Source organism: Coenobita brevimanus, chromosome 24 (genome assembly GCF_032717465.1).
Source record: "Coenobita brevimanus isolate Jiangsu-jjx chromosome 24, ASM3271746v2, whole genome shotgun sequence".
NCBI classification, from domain to species: domain Eukaryota; kingdom Metazoa; phylum Arthropoda; class Malacostraca; order Decapoda; family Coenobitidae; genus Coenobita; species Coenobita brevimanus.
In genome coordinates this window covers 36,478,718-36,491,668 of record NC_136977.1, presented here as the reverse complement: position 1 = coordinate 36,491,668, position 12,951 = coordinate 36,478,718, and positions in this window count along the sequence as shown.

Genomic DNA, 12,951 nt, shown 5'->3' with positions numbered 1-12,951 from the left:
TCTTCAGTGGAACTGTAGAGGTGCCGTGGCAAATTGGGAGGAATTGCAGTTATTACTCTCTGCTCTGAACCCACTATGTGTCTGTCTTCAGGAGACAATGGAGGGGGACAGACAGTTCCCGTCCATTAGGGGGTATGAGGACTTCCACGCATCTCCTCCTGGTGGTCACAGCGGTGGATGTGCAGTTTTGTGCCGTTCTGATGTCCCCTTTATTTCCTTTGAGATTCAGTCACTCTTTCAAGTTCTAGCAGTACAGATGCACGTTGGGAGATGCTATACCATCTGTTCTCTGTACCTTCCACCTTCCGTTCCTGTTATTCCTGCTGACCTAGACACCCTTATTAGCCAACTTTCACCCCCTTTCCTACTCCTTGGTGACCTTAATGGCCGCCATCCTTTGTGGGGTGACTCACTTTCAAATTCCCGGGATGATCTTCTTGCCTCTTTGGTTGGGGATTTAGATTTCCTTTTCCTAAATGATGGGAGGCCGACTCATTTTCATGTTCAGACTGGCACATATTCTGTCATTGACCTTACCATCTCCTCCTCTGACCGTGCCCTTGATTTTTCTTGGGAGGTTTTGGATGATCTACATGGTAGTGACCATTATCCTGTAGTGGCCCAGCCTACTCGCTCTGTTCCTGCAGCCCGTCTGCCACGCTGGTGTCTGGACAGGGCTGATTGGTCTCTCTTTGAGGAACTATGTGTATTTGACAACAGGGTTAGTGATTTTTCAACTATCGATGATGCCGAATGTTATTTTACTGAGACCATTTTCTCAGCAGAGGTTCATTCCATCCCACGGACTTCTGGTGTTTTTTCCCGGAGACCTGTGCCATGGTGGAATGATGACTGCTCCATAACAAAGGGAATTTACAAAGCAACTGCCCGTCTGTATTCTGCCAATCGTAATGTTGTTTTCCTAAAAATACAGTTTTTGCAAAAAAGCACGTGCTCACTATAGATCGGTCATGAAGAATGCTCGCCGTAACTCGTGGAGGTCGTATGTTTCTTCAGTTACATCTTCAACTTCAATGTCTATGGTGTGGAAAAAGGTGCGCAAGATTTCTGGTAGATTCTCGCCCCCCTCCCCTCCGGTGTTGCGCCTTCACGGAGAACTTGTGTCTGCGCCAGATGCAGTAGCCTCTGGTTTTGCAAATCAGTTTTACGCTGTCTCTACAAAGGATCCTTCTCAGCCAATTGTTACCTTTTGTAGGAATCAGGAGAGGCTGGGTCTTGACTTTCGCTCTCATGGCGGAGAGCTGTATAATTTAGATTTCAGTTTCCGTGAGCTGTGTGCTGCCCTTTCAGAGTGTGGTGACACTGCTCCTTGGCCTGATGATATTCCATACGCTATGCTGCGTCATCTACCGACTAATTTACTTCAGTTTTTATTTGACCTTTTTAACAGGGTTTGGAGTGAGTGCTCTATTCTGAGGAGTTGGAAGTTGGTTATTGTCCTCCCCTTTCCCAAGCCTGGTTGAGACCATTCCCAAGTCTCCAACTATCACCCTATCACTTTAACATCATGTGTGTGCAAGCTTTTCGAAAAGATGGTTAATGTCAGGCTTATGTGGTTTCTGGAGAAGGGTTGCTTTCTCTCTCCGTTGCAGAGTGGTTTCCGTAAATTACGGTGCACTTCAGACAACCTTATCAGGCTCGAGGCATCAATCTGTGAAGCTTTTGCCTCAAGCAATGTCTTGTGGCTGTGTTTTTTGACCTTGAGAAAGATGACACTGCCTGGCGCCATGGCATCCTCCAACAACTTCATGCCTTTGGTTTAAGTGGTCGTCTGCCTGTGTTGCTTGGAGACTTCTTGACTGATCGTGTATTTCGGGTCCGTGTGGGTTCTACCCTTTCTGCACCACTATGCCAGGAGCAAGATGCCCCACAGGGGAGTGTCTTAAGTGTTTCTCTGTTTCCAGTGGCCATCAATGGTATGATTGACACTGTGCATGCTGGGGTATCCTCATCCTTTTATGTGGATGACTTAGCTATATGGTTTTCTGGCTCCGCATGGCTGCTATTGGGCGGCGTATGCAACTTGCCTTGGTCAGGATTTCTTTCTGGGCCACTTCCAAGGGTTTTCGGTTTTCCCCTTCAAAGACTGTGGCTATGCACTTCTATAGGTTGAGAGGGGTACACCCGGACCCTGATCTCCAGCTTTGTGGCAGGAGACTCCGTTGTGTGACAGGGACGAAATTCTTGGGCCTGACTTTTGATTGTCGTTTCACATGGGTCTCACACTTGGCAAATCTTAAAATATCATGTATGAAGGCTCTCAATCTATTGAGGGTTCTGTCTTGGGGTGCTGATCGAAGGACACTCTTGCATTTGTTTCAGGTATTTGTAACATCTCAGCTGTCATATGGCTGTGAGGTATATTCCTCTGCCACAGAATCAAGATTAAAAACTCTAGATGCTGTCTATCATACTAGTCTTCGTCTCGCAACTGGGGCTTTTCGGTCCTCTCCAATTCCCAGCTTATTGGTGGATGCTGGTGTGCCTCCCTTAGATCTACTGCGTCAGTCTGTTGCAGTACGGTGCTGGCTCCGGATTCGTCGCCTTCCACACTCACTTGTCTGTGAGGGTGTGACGAAACAGTCTTGTCTTTTGTGTTATAGTAGACACCCTCGCAAGCCTCGTCCATTTGGCTATAGGGTTCAGGATATAATGGAGGGGTTTGGTTTGTCAGCAGTACTTGTCAGTCCTGTTCAGATCCCGAGGGTTGCGCCTTCGATATTGCCCAAGGTAACTTTCTGCAGGCCTATTGCAGGTTCAAAGGATTTTGTCGCTCCTCAGTGTCTTTTAAGGTTATTTTTAGAACATTCTTCTAGTCATGGTGGTTTTGTGCCTGTGTATACTGATGGCTCTAAATCCGCGTCAAGTGTTGGTTTTGGAGTGGTACTTCCCAATTTTAGCCATGGAGGTAGTCTTCCTTTGGTTGCCTCAGTTTTTACTGCGGAGTTGTCAGCAATCATTTTAGCCTTGAAATTGGTGTCTGTTCATCCTGACAATTATTTTATTATTTTTAGCGACTCTCAACGGGCGCTTTTCGCCCTGGACTCTTTTAACTCTTCCCATCCCTTAGTTTTAGCTATTTTGGAGTGGCTGTTCCTCATTCGTCGTCGGGGGTAGAGAGTGGATTTTTGCTGGGTTCCCGCTCATGTTGGTGTGGTGGGCAATGAGACTGTGGATGCATTGCCCAAGGCTGCGGCCACTCAACAGCCCCCAACGGAATATCTGCTTCCTGCATCTGATCTAACACCTTACTTCCGGGACAGAATGCATGTGTGTTGGCAGAGATGCTGGAATGGTGTTGCTCATAATAAGCTGAAAGATGTCTTCCAGAGAGTGGTTGCGCCAAGGGTTCTCCCTTCCAAGCCTCGGCGATTGGAGGTAGCTCTTGCTAAGCTTCGCATTGGGCACTCTCAGCTTTCACATGGGTTCCTGATGAATGGCGAGACTCAACCGTACTGTGATGATTGCTTTCTTCCCCTTACTGTCCGTCACTTGCTGGTCGAGTGTCCAAGTTTGGGGGACGTGCATCGGAGATTCCTCCATAGGCATGCAAGGGTAGATGGTGCCTACTGTCTCTCCTCAATGCCCATAGCGTTTTTACTGATGTTTTTGGTTTTCATCAGGAGGCGGGCCTCCTTCCACATTGATAGGAAATTGTTTTCTCTTTTAACTCTTCTTTTATTATTTTCAGTGTATTATTTCTAGAAAAAGTTATTAACTATGCGCAATTTATTTGCCATGTGTTTTAGCTTGTCGTCCAGCTGTGTAAGACCTTAGCAGTTGCGCCGCCAGTTTCTACTACAATCAATCAATCATACACAAAAAATATAGTCCTCAAGACGGATGATGGTACTTCCTTCCGGAACCTGAACTGTTTTCAGATTCACAGTGATCTAGTTACAGCATGTGGATTTACCACAAGGTCTCTCTGCATGGCGATGGTTCTTCGTTATTAGAAGCCGGGAATGAAGAGGAAAGTTCACACATCCAGTCTCTAACTATGGTCCCTGGTTACCCTGTATCTGCCTCTCGTCACTTGGTCCTAAATCAGTCCCGAGGGGTTGTGTATTCTCGTGACTAGGTCTCATATTCTCATTCTTCCCTCTTAGTGGGGCTGGCTCCTTAGGGAGTTGTTGCAGTACAAAGAATAATGAAGAAAGTTGATTTGATTTTAACCCCCACGCCCACTCTATCTTGACATTTGATTGTCTTATTTTGCCAGAGGTCATCACCGCTGCATGGTGTAAGCTTAAGGTTAAACCTTATGTTCCCCGACCTAGAAGGTGCTATTATTGTCAAAGGTTTGGCCATGTTGGCCGTTCTTGCAGGCGGGAAGCGTTTGGCCTTCTTGAGGTTTGTAGAAATTGTGGTGGAATTTCTCATGGTATGGATGATTGTTCTCAACCCTTGAAATGTTTGAACTGTGGAGGAGCACATGCAGCCTCCTCAAGGGATTGCGAAGTATGCAAGTATGAATATGAGTTTATTTCCGACTGAATGAAGGAGAAAATTTCCTTTTCTGAGGCAAAGGCCAGGGTAAGGGAGCAGTTCATTCGCCCTGGGGTTACCTATGCTGCTGTGTTGTCTCGCCATAAAGCTACCCGGCAGGTGCCCCTGCCATCACACAATGCCCCATCAAATTCTCGTGGTTCTACTTCCCGGCCTTCTCGGCCAGGGGGTTCCACTGAGGGAGTGCAGCCTGGAAGCAGCTGTGCTTCCTCAAGGGATATGCCTCCTGTCTCTGGGGGTGTCCCCTCTGTGGTGGTTCTTCCAGCTTCTGGGAGTGCCTCCCCCATCCCAGTTCCTCCGGTTCCTCCTGTGACAAACACCTTGCTTTGACACATCCAAAACTTCCGATGTCCTTCCTGTGGATCCTCGTGCTGACATCCAAAAAAAAAACAGCGTCTCATAGTCCTGTGCCGGATGCTAATCCCGTAACGAATGCTGCTCCTGTACCGTCTGCCCGCTCTGCTACTGTTGTTCACTCTTCTTTACAGTGTGGCACTACAGTTTCTAATGCTTTAAGTTCTGGTGCAGAGATGGAGGTTGCATCTGCCAACCTCAAACGAGTGAGGAGTGAGGAGTTTTTGGGTGACTCCCCTCCTTCTAAGGTTCAAACTTCTGTACCGCATGAGGATTCTGAGGGGGCTCTTCGCTCAACAACCCAGCCAGTGGTGGCTTCTAAATCTGTGGGTGTTCATGATGGCCCTTCTAGGATTCCCGTCCCTGCCTCTTGGTCAGGTGTGGCGGGGCCTGGGTCTTGAGATACTCAAAGAGCTCAGTTGCTTGCTCCCTCTGATCCGTCACCCAGCGGCCAACCTTTGGTCGATTCGGTTGGGGGGGGTTCGATTGGCCCCGAGGTGCCAGCTGAACCCTCACATGGGTGTGAGGACGGGGCACGTGGGTCTTCCAAGAAGGTCTCTGTGCTTTGGACTCATTCTGGCGATGGGCGGGACATATCTCGGGGTAAGGGTACATCCACCCATGGAAACTCTAAATCTTCATTGTCTTCTCGGTTGGTGAGTCAGAGCTCCACGCCTAGGAAGAAGGGCTTTCACTCCCTTCCCGACGAGGTTGTTTCTAAGTTCATAATATTTAATACTAATCACTATGGCTCAATCGGTACCAATCTGTCTTCAGTGGAACTGTGGAGGTGCCGTGGCAAATTGGGAGGAATTGCAGTTATTACTCTCTGCTCTGAACCCACTATGTGTCTGTCTTCAGGAGACAATGGAGGGGAACAGACAGTTCCCTTCCATTAGGGGGTATGAGGACTTCCATGCATCTTCTCCTGGTGGTCACAGCATTGAATGTGCAGTTTATACCGTTCTGATGTCCCCTTTATTTCCTTTGAGATTCAGTCACCCTTTCAAGTTCTAGCAGTACAGATGCACGTTGGGAGGTGCTATACCATCTGTTGTCTATACCTTCCACCTTCCGTTCCTGTTATACGTGCTGATCTAGACACCCTTATCAGCCAACTTTCACCCCCTTTTCTACTCCTTGACGACCTTACTGGCCCCCATCCTTTCTGGGGTGACTCACTTTCAAATTCCCAGGGTGATCTTCTTGCCTCTTTGGTTGGGGATTTAGATTTGCTTTTCCTAAATGATGGGAGGTCGACTCATTTTCATGTTCAGAGTGGCACATATTCTGTCATTGACCTTACCATGTCCTTCTCTGACTGTGCCCTTGATTTTTCTTAGGAGGTTTTGGATTAGCTACATGGTAGTGACCATTATCCTGTAGTGGCCCAGCCTGCTCGCTCTGTTCCTGCAGCCCGTCTGCCACGCTGGTGTCTGGACAGGGCTGATTGGTCTCTCTTTGAGGAACTATGTGTATTTGCCAACAGGGTTAGTGATTTTTCAACTATCTATGATGCCGAATGTTATTTTACTAAGACCATTTTCTCAACAGGGGTTCATTCCATCCCACGGACTTCTGGTGTTTTTTCCTGGAGACCTGTGCCATGGTGGAATGATGACTGCTCCATAGCAAAGGGAATTTACAAAGCAGCTACCCGTCTATTATCTGCCAATCGTAATGTTCTTTTCCTAAAAATACAGTTTTCGCAAAAAAGCACGTGCTCACTATAGATGGGTCTTGAAGAATGCTCGCCGTAACTCGTGGAGGTCGTATGTTTCTACAGTTACATCTTCAACTTCAATGTCTATGGTGTGGAAAAAGGTGCGCAAGATTTCTGGTAGATTCTCGCCCCCCTCCCCTCCGGTGTTGCGCCTTCACGGAGAACTTGTGTCTGCACCAGATACAGTAGCCTCTGGTTTTGCAAATCAGTTTTACGCTGTCTCTACAAAGGATCCTTCTCAGCCAATTGTTACCTTTTGTAAGAATCAGGAGTGGCTGAGTCTTGACTTTCGCTTTCGTGGCGGAGAGCTGTATAATTTAGATTTCAGTCTCCGTGAGCTGCGTCCTGCCCTTTCAGAGTGTGGTGACACTGCTCCTTGGCCTGATGATATTCCATACGCTATGCTGTGTCATCTACCGACTGCTTCACTTCAGTTTTTATTGGACCTTTTTATCAGGGTTTGGAGTGAGTGCTCTATTCTGAGGAGATGGAAGTTGGTTATTGTCCTCCCCTTTCCCAAGCCTGGTTGAGACCATTCCCAAGTCTCCAACTATCGCCCTATCACTTTAACATCATGTGTGTGCAAGCTTTTCGAAAAGATGGTTAATGTCAGGCTTATGTGGTTTCTGGAGAAGGGTTGCTTTCTCTCTCCGTTGGAGAGTGGTTTCCGTAAATTACGATGCACTTCAGACAACCTCGTCAGGCTCGAGGCTTCATTCTGTGAAGCTTTTGCCTCAAGCAATGTCTTCTGGCTGTGTTATTTGACCTTGAGAAAGATGACACTGCATGGCGCCATGGCATCCTCCAACAACTTCATGCCTTTAGTTTACGTGGTCGCCTGCCTGTGTTGCTTGGAGACTTCTTGACTGATCGTGTATTTCGGGTCCGTGTGGGTTCTACCCTTTCTGCGCCACTATGCCAGGAGGAAGGTGTCCCACAGGGGAGTGTCTTAAGTGTTTCTCTGTTTGCAGTGGCCATCAATGGTATCATTGACACTGTGCATGCCGGGGTATCCTCATCCTTTTATGTGGATGACTTAGCTATATGGTTTTCTGGCTCTGCATGGCTGCTATTGAGCGGCTTATGCAACTTGCCTTGGTCAGGATTTCTGTCTGGGCCACTTCCAAGGGTTTTCGGTTTTCCCCTTCAAAGACTGTGGCTATGCACTTCTATAGGATGAGAGGGGTAAACCCGGACCCTGATCTCCAGCTTTGTGGCAGTGGACTCCGTTGTGTGACAGGGACGAAATTCTTGGGCCTGACTTTTGATTGTCGTTTGACATGGGTCTCACACTCGGCAAATCTTAAAACATCATTTATGAAGGCTCTCAATCTATTGAGGGTTCTGTCCCATACCTCTTGGGGTGCTGATCGAAGGACACTCTTGCATTTGTTTCAGGTATTTGTATCCTCTAAGCTGTCATATGGCTGTGAGGTATATTCCTCTGCCACAGAATCAAGATTAAAAACTCTTGATGCTCTCTGTCATACTGGTCTTCGCCTTGCAACTGGAGCTTTTCGGTCCTCTCCAATTCCCAGCTTATTGGTGGAAGCAGGTGTGCCTCCCTTAGATCTACTGCATCAGTCTGTTGCAGTACGGTGCTGGCTCCGGATTCGTCGCCTTCCAGACTCACTTGTCTGTGAGGGTGTGACAAAACGGTCTTGTTTTTTGTGTTATAGTAGACACCCTCGCATGCTTCATCCATTTGGCTATAGTGTTCAGGATATAATGGAGGGGTTTGGTTTGTCGGCAGTACTTGTCAGTCCTGTTCGGATCCCGAGGGTTGCGCGTTGGATATTGCCCAAAGTAACTTTCTGCAGGCCTATTACACGTTCAAAGGATTTTGTCGCTCCTCAGTGTCTTTTAAGGTTATTTTTAAAACATTCTTCTAGTCATGGTAGTTCTGTGCCTGTGTATACTGATGGCTCTAAATCCGCATCAGGTGTTGGTTTTGCAGTGGTATTTCTCAATTTTAGCCATGGAGGTAGTCTTCCTTTGGTTGCCTCAGTTTTTACTGCGAAGTTGTCAGCTATCATTTTAGCCTTGAAGTTGGTGTTTGTTCATCCTGATAATTATTTTATTATTTTTAGCGACTCTCAACGGGCGCTTTTCGCCCTGGACTCTTTTAACTCTTCCCATCCCTTAGTTTTAGCTATTTTGGAGTGGCTGTTCCTCATTCGTCGTCGGGGGAAGAGAGTGGATTTTTGCTGGGTTCCCGCTCATGTTGGTGTGGTGGGCAATGAGACTACGGATGCATTGGCCAAGGCTGCGGCCACTCAACAGCCCCCAACGGAATATCCGCTTACTGCATCTGATCTAACACCTTACTTGCGGGACAGAATGCATGTGTGTTGGCAGAGATGCTGGAATGGTGTTGCTCATAATAAGCTGAAAGATGTCTTCCAGAGAGTGGTTGCGCCAAGGGTTCTCACTTCCATGCCTTGGCGATTGGAGGTAGCTCTTGCTAGGCTTCGCATTGGGCACTCTCAGCTTTCACATGGGTTCCTGATGAGTGGCGAGACTCAACCGTACTGTGATGATTGCTTTGTTCCCCTTACTGTCCGTCACTTGCTGGTCGAGTGTCCAAGTTTGGGGGACCTGCGTCGGATATTCCTACATAGGCATACAAGGGTAGATGGTGCCTACTGTCTCTCCTCGATGCCCATAGCGTTTTTACTGATTTGTCTTGGTTTTCTTCAGGAGGCGGGCCTCCTTCCACATTGATAGGAAATTGTTTTCTCTTTTAACTCTTCTTTTATTATTTTCAGTGTATTTTTTCTAGAAAAAGTTGTTAACTATGCGCAATTTATTTGCCATGTGTTTTAGCTTGTTGTCCGGCGGCATAAGACCTCAGCAGTTGCGCCGCCAGTTTATACTACAATCAATCAATCTTACACAAAATATATAGTCCTCAAGACGGATGATGGTACTTCCTTCCGGAACCTGAACTGTTTTCAGATTCACAGTGGTCTAGTTACAACATGTGGATTTACCCCAAGGTCTCTTTGCAGGGCAATGGTTCTCAATTATTAGAAGCCAGGAATGAAGGGGAAAGTTCACGCATCCAGTCTCTAACTATGGTCCCCGGTTACCCTATATCTGCCTCTCGTCACTTGGTCCTAAATCAGTCCCGAGGAGTTGTGTATTCTCGTGACTTGGTCTCATATTCTGATTCTTCCCTCTTAGAGGGGCTGGCTCCTCAGGGAGTTGTAGCAGTACAAAGAATAATAAAGAAAGTTGATTAGATTTTAATCCCCACGCCCACTCTTATCTTGACATTTGATCATCTGACTTTGCCAGAGGTCATCACCGATGCATGGTGGAAGCTTAAGGTTAAACCTTATGTTCCCCGACCTAGAAGGTGCTATTATTGTCAAAGGTTTGGTCATGTTGGCCGTTCTTGCAGGCGGGAAGCGTTTGGCCTTCTTGTGGTTTGTAGAAATTGTGGTGGAATTTCTCATGGTATGGATGATTGTTCTCAACTCTTGAAATATTTGAACTGTGGAGGAGCACATGAAGCCTCCTCAAGGGATTGCGAAGTATGCAAGTATGAATATGAATTTATTTCCGACCGAATGAAAGAGAAAATTTCCTTTTCTGAGGCAAAGGCCAGGGTAAGGGAGCAGTTCATTCGCCCTGGGGTTACCTATGCTGCTGTGTTGTCTCGCCATCAAGCTACCCGGCAGGTGCCCCTGCCATCACACAATGCCCCATCAAATTCTCGTGGTTCTACTTCCCGGCCTTCTCGGCCAGGGGGTTCCACTGAGGGAGTGCAGCCTGGAAGCAGCTGTGCTTCGTCCAGGGAGGTGCCTCCCGTCTCTGGGGGTGTCCCCTCTGTGGTGGTTCTTCCAGCTTCTGGGAGTGCCTCCCCCATCCCAGTTCCTCCGGTTCCTCCTGTGACAAAAACCTTGCTTTGACACATCCAAAACTCCCGATGTCCTTCCTGTGCATCCTTGTCCTGACATCCAAAAAAAAAACAGAGTCTCATAGTCCTGTACCGGATGCTACTCTCGTACCGAATGCTGCTCCTGTACCATCTGCCCGCTCTGCTACTGTTGGTCACTCTTCTTTACAGTGTGGCACTACAGTTTCTAATGCTTTAAGTTCTGGTGCAGAGATGGATGTTCCATCTACCAACCTCAAACCAGTGAGTAGTGAGGAGTTTTTGGGTGACTCCCCTCCTTCTAAATTTCAAACTTCTGTACCGCATGAGGATTCTGAGGGGGCTCATTCTTGCGATGGGCGGGACATATCTCGGGGTAAGGGTACATCCACCCATGGAAACTCCAAATCTTCATTGTTTTCTCGGTTGGTGAGTCAGAGCTCCACGCCTAGGAATAAGGGCTTTCACTCCCTTCCCAACGAGGTTGTTTCTAAGTTCATAATATTTAATACTAAACACTATGGCTCAATCGGTAGCAATCTGTCTTCAGTGGAACTGTAGAGGTGCCGTGGCAAATTGGGAGGAATTGCAGTTATTACTCTCTGCTCTGAACCCACTATGTGTCTGTCTTCAGGAGACAATGGAGGGGGACAGACAGTTCCCGTCCATTAGGGGGTATGAGGACTTCCACGCATCTCCTCCTGGTGGTCAAGCGTTGGATGTGCAGTTTTGTGCTGTTCTGATGTCCCCTTTATTTCCTTTGAGATTCAGTCACCCTTTCAAGTTCTAGCAGTACAGATGCACGTTGGGAGGTGCTATACCATCTGTTGTCTGTACCTTCCACCTTTCGTTCCTGTTATACGTGCTGATCTAGACACCCTTATCAGCCAACTTTCACCCCCTTTCCTACTCCTTGGTGACCTTAATGGACACCATCCTTTGTGGGGTGACTCACTTTCAAATTCCAGGGGTGATCTTCTTGCCTCTTTGGTTGGGGATCTAGATTTGCTTTTCCTAAATGATGGGAGGCCGACTCATTTTCATGTTCAGACTGGCACATATTCTGTCATTGACCTTACCATCTCCTCCTCTGACCGTGCCCTTGATTTTTCTTGGGAGGTTTTGGATGATCTACATGGTAGTGACCATTATCCTGTAGTGGCCCAGCCTACTCGCTTTGTTCCTGCAGCCCGTCTGCCACGCTGGTGTCTAGACAGGTCTGATTGGTCTCTCTTTGAGGAACTATGTGTATTTGCCAACGAGGTTAGTGATTTTTCAACTATCGATGATGCTGAATGTTATTTTACTAAGACTATTTTCTCAGCAGGGGTTCATTCCATCCCACGGACTTCTGGTGTTTTTTCCCGGAGACCTGTGCCATGGTGGAATGATGACTGCTCCATAGCAAAGGAAATTTAGGAAGCAGCTACCCATCTGTATTCTGCCAATCGTAATGTTGTTTTAATAAAAATACAGTTTTCGCAAAAAAGCACGTGCTCACTATAGATGGGTCATGAAGAATGCTCGCCGTAACTCGTGGAGATCGTATATTTCTACAGTTACATCTTCAACTTCAATGTCTTTGGTGTGGAAAAAGGTGCACAAGATTTCTGGTAGATTCTCGCCCCCCTCCCCTCCGGTGATGCGCCTTCACGGAGATCTTGTGTCTGCACCAGATGCAGTAGCCTCTGGTTTTGCAAATCAGTTTTACGCTGTCTCTACAAAGGATCCTTCTCAGCCAATTGTTACCTTTTGTAAGAATCAGGAGAGTTTGGGTCTTGACTTTCGCTCTCGTGGCGGAGAGCTGTATAATTTAGATTTCAGTCTCCGTGAGCTGCGTGCTGCCCTTTCAGAGTGTGGAGACACTGCTCCTTGGCCTGATGATATTCCATACGCTATGCTGCGTCATCTACCGACTGCTTCACTTCAGTTTTTATTGGACCTTTTTAACAGGGTTTGGAGTGAGTGCTCTATTCCGAGGAGTTGGAAGTTGGTTATTGTCCTCCCCTTTCCCAAGCCTGGTTGAGACCTTTCCTAAGTCTCCAACTATCGCCCTATCACTTTAACATGATGTGTGTGCAAGCTTTTCGAAAAGATGGTTAATGTCAGGCTTATGTGGTTTCTGGAGAAGGGTTGCTTTCTCTCTCCGTTGCAGAGTGCTTTCCGTAAATTACGGTGCACTTCAGACAACCTCGTCAGGCTTGAGGCGTCATTCTGTGAAGCTTTTGCCTCAAGCAATGTCTTGTGGCTGTGTTTTTTGACTGTGAGAAAGATGACACTGCCTGGCGCCATGGCATCCTCCAACAACTTCATGCCTTTGTTTTAAGTGGTCGCCTGCCTGTGTTGCTTGGAGACGTCTTGACTGATCGTGTATTTCGGGTCCGTGTGGGTTCTACCCTTTCTGCGCCACTATGCCAGGAGGAAGGTGTCCCACAGGGGAGTGTCTTAAGTGTTCCTCTGT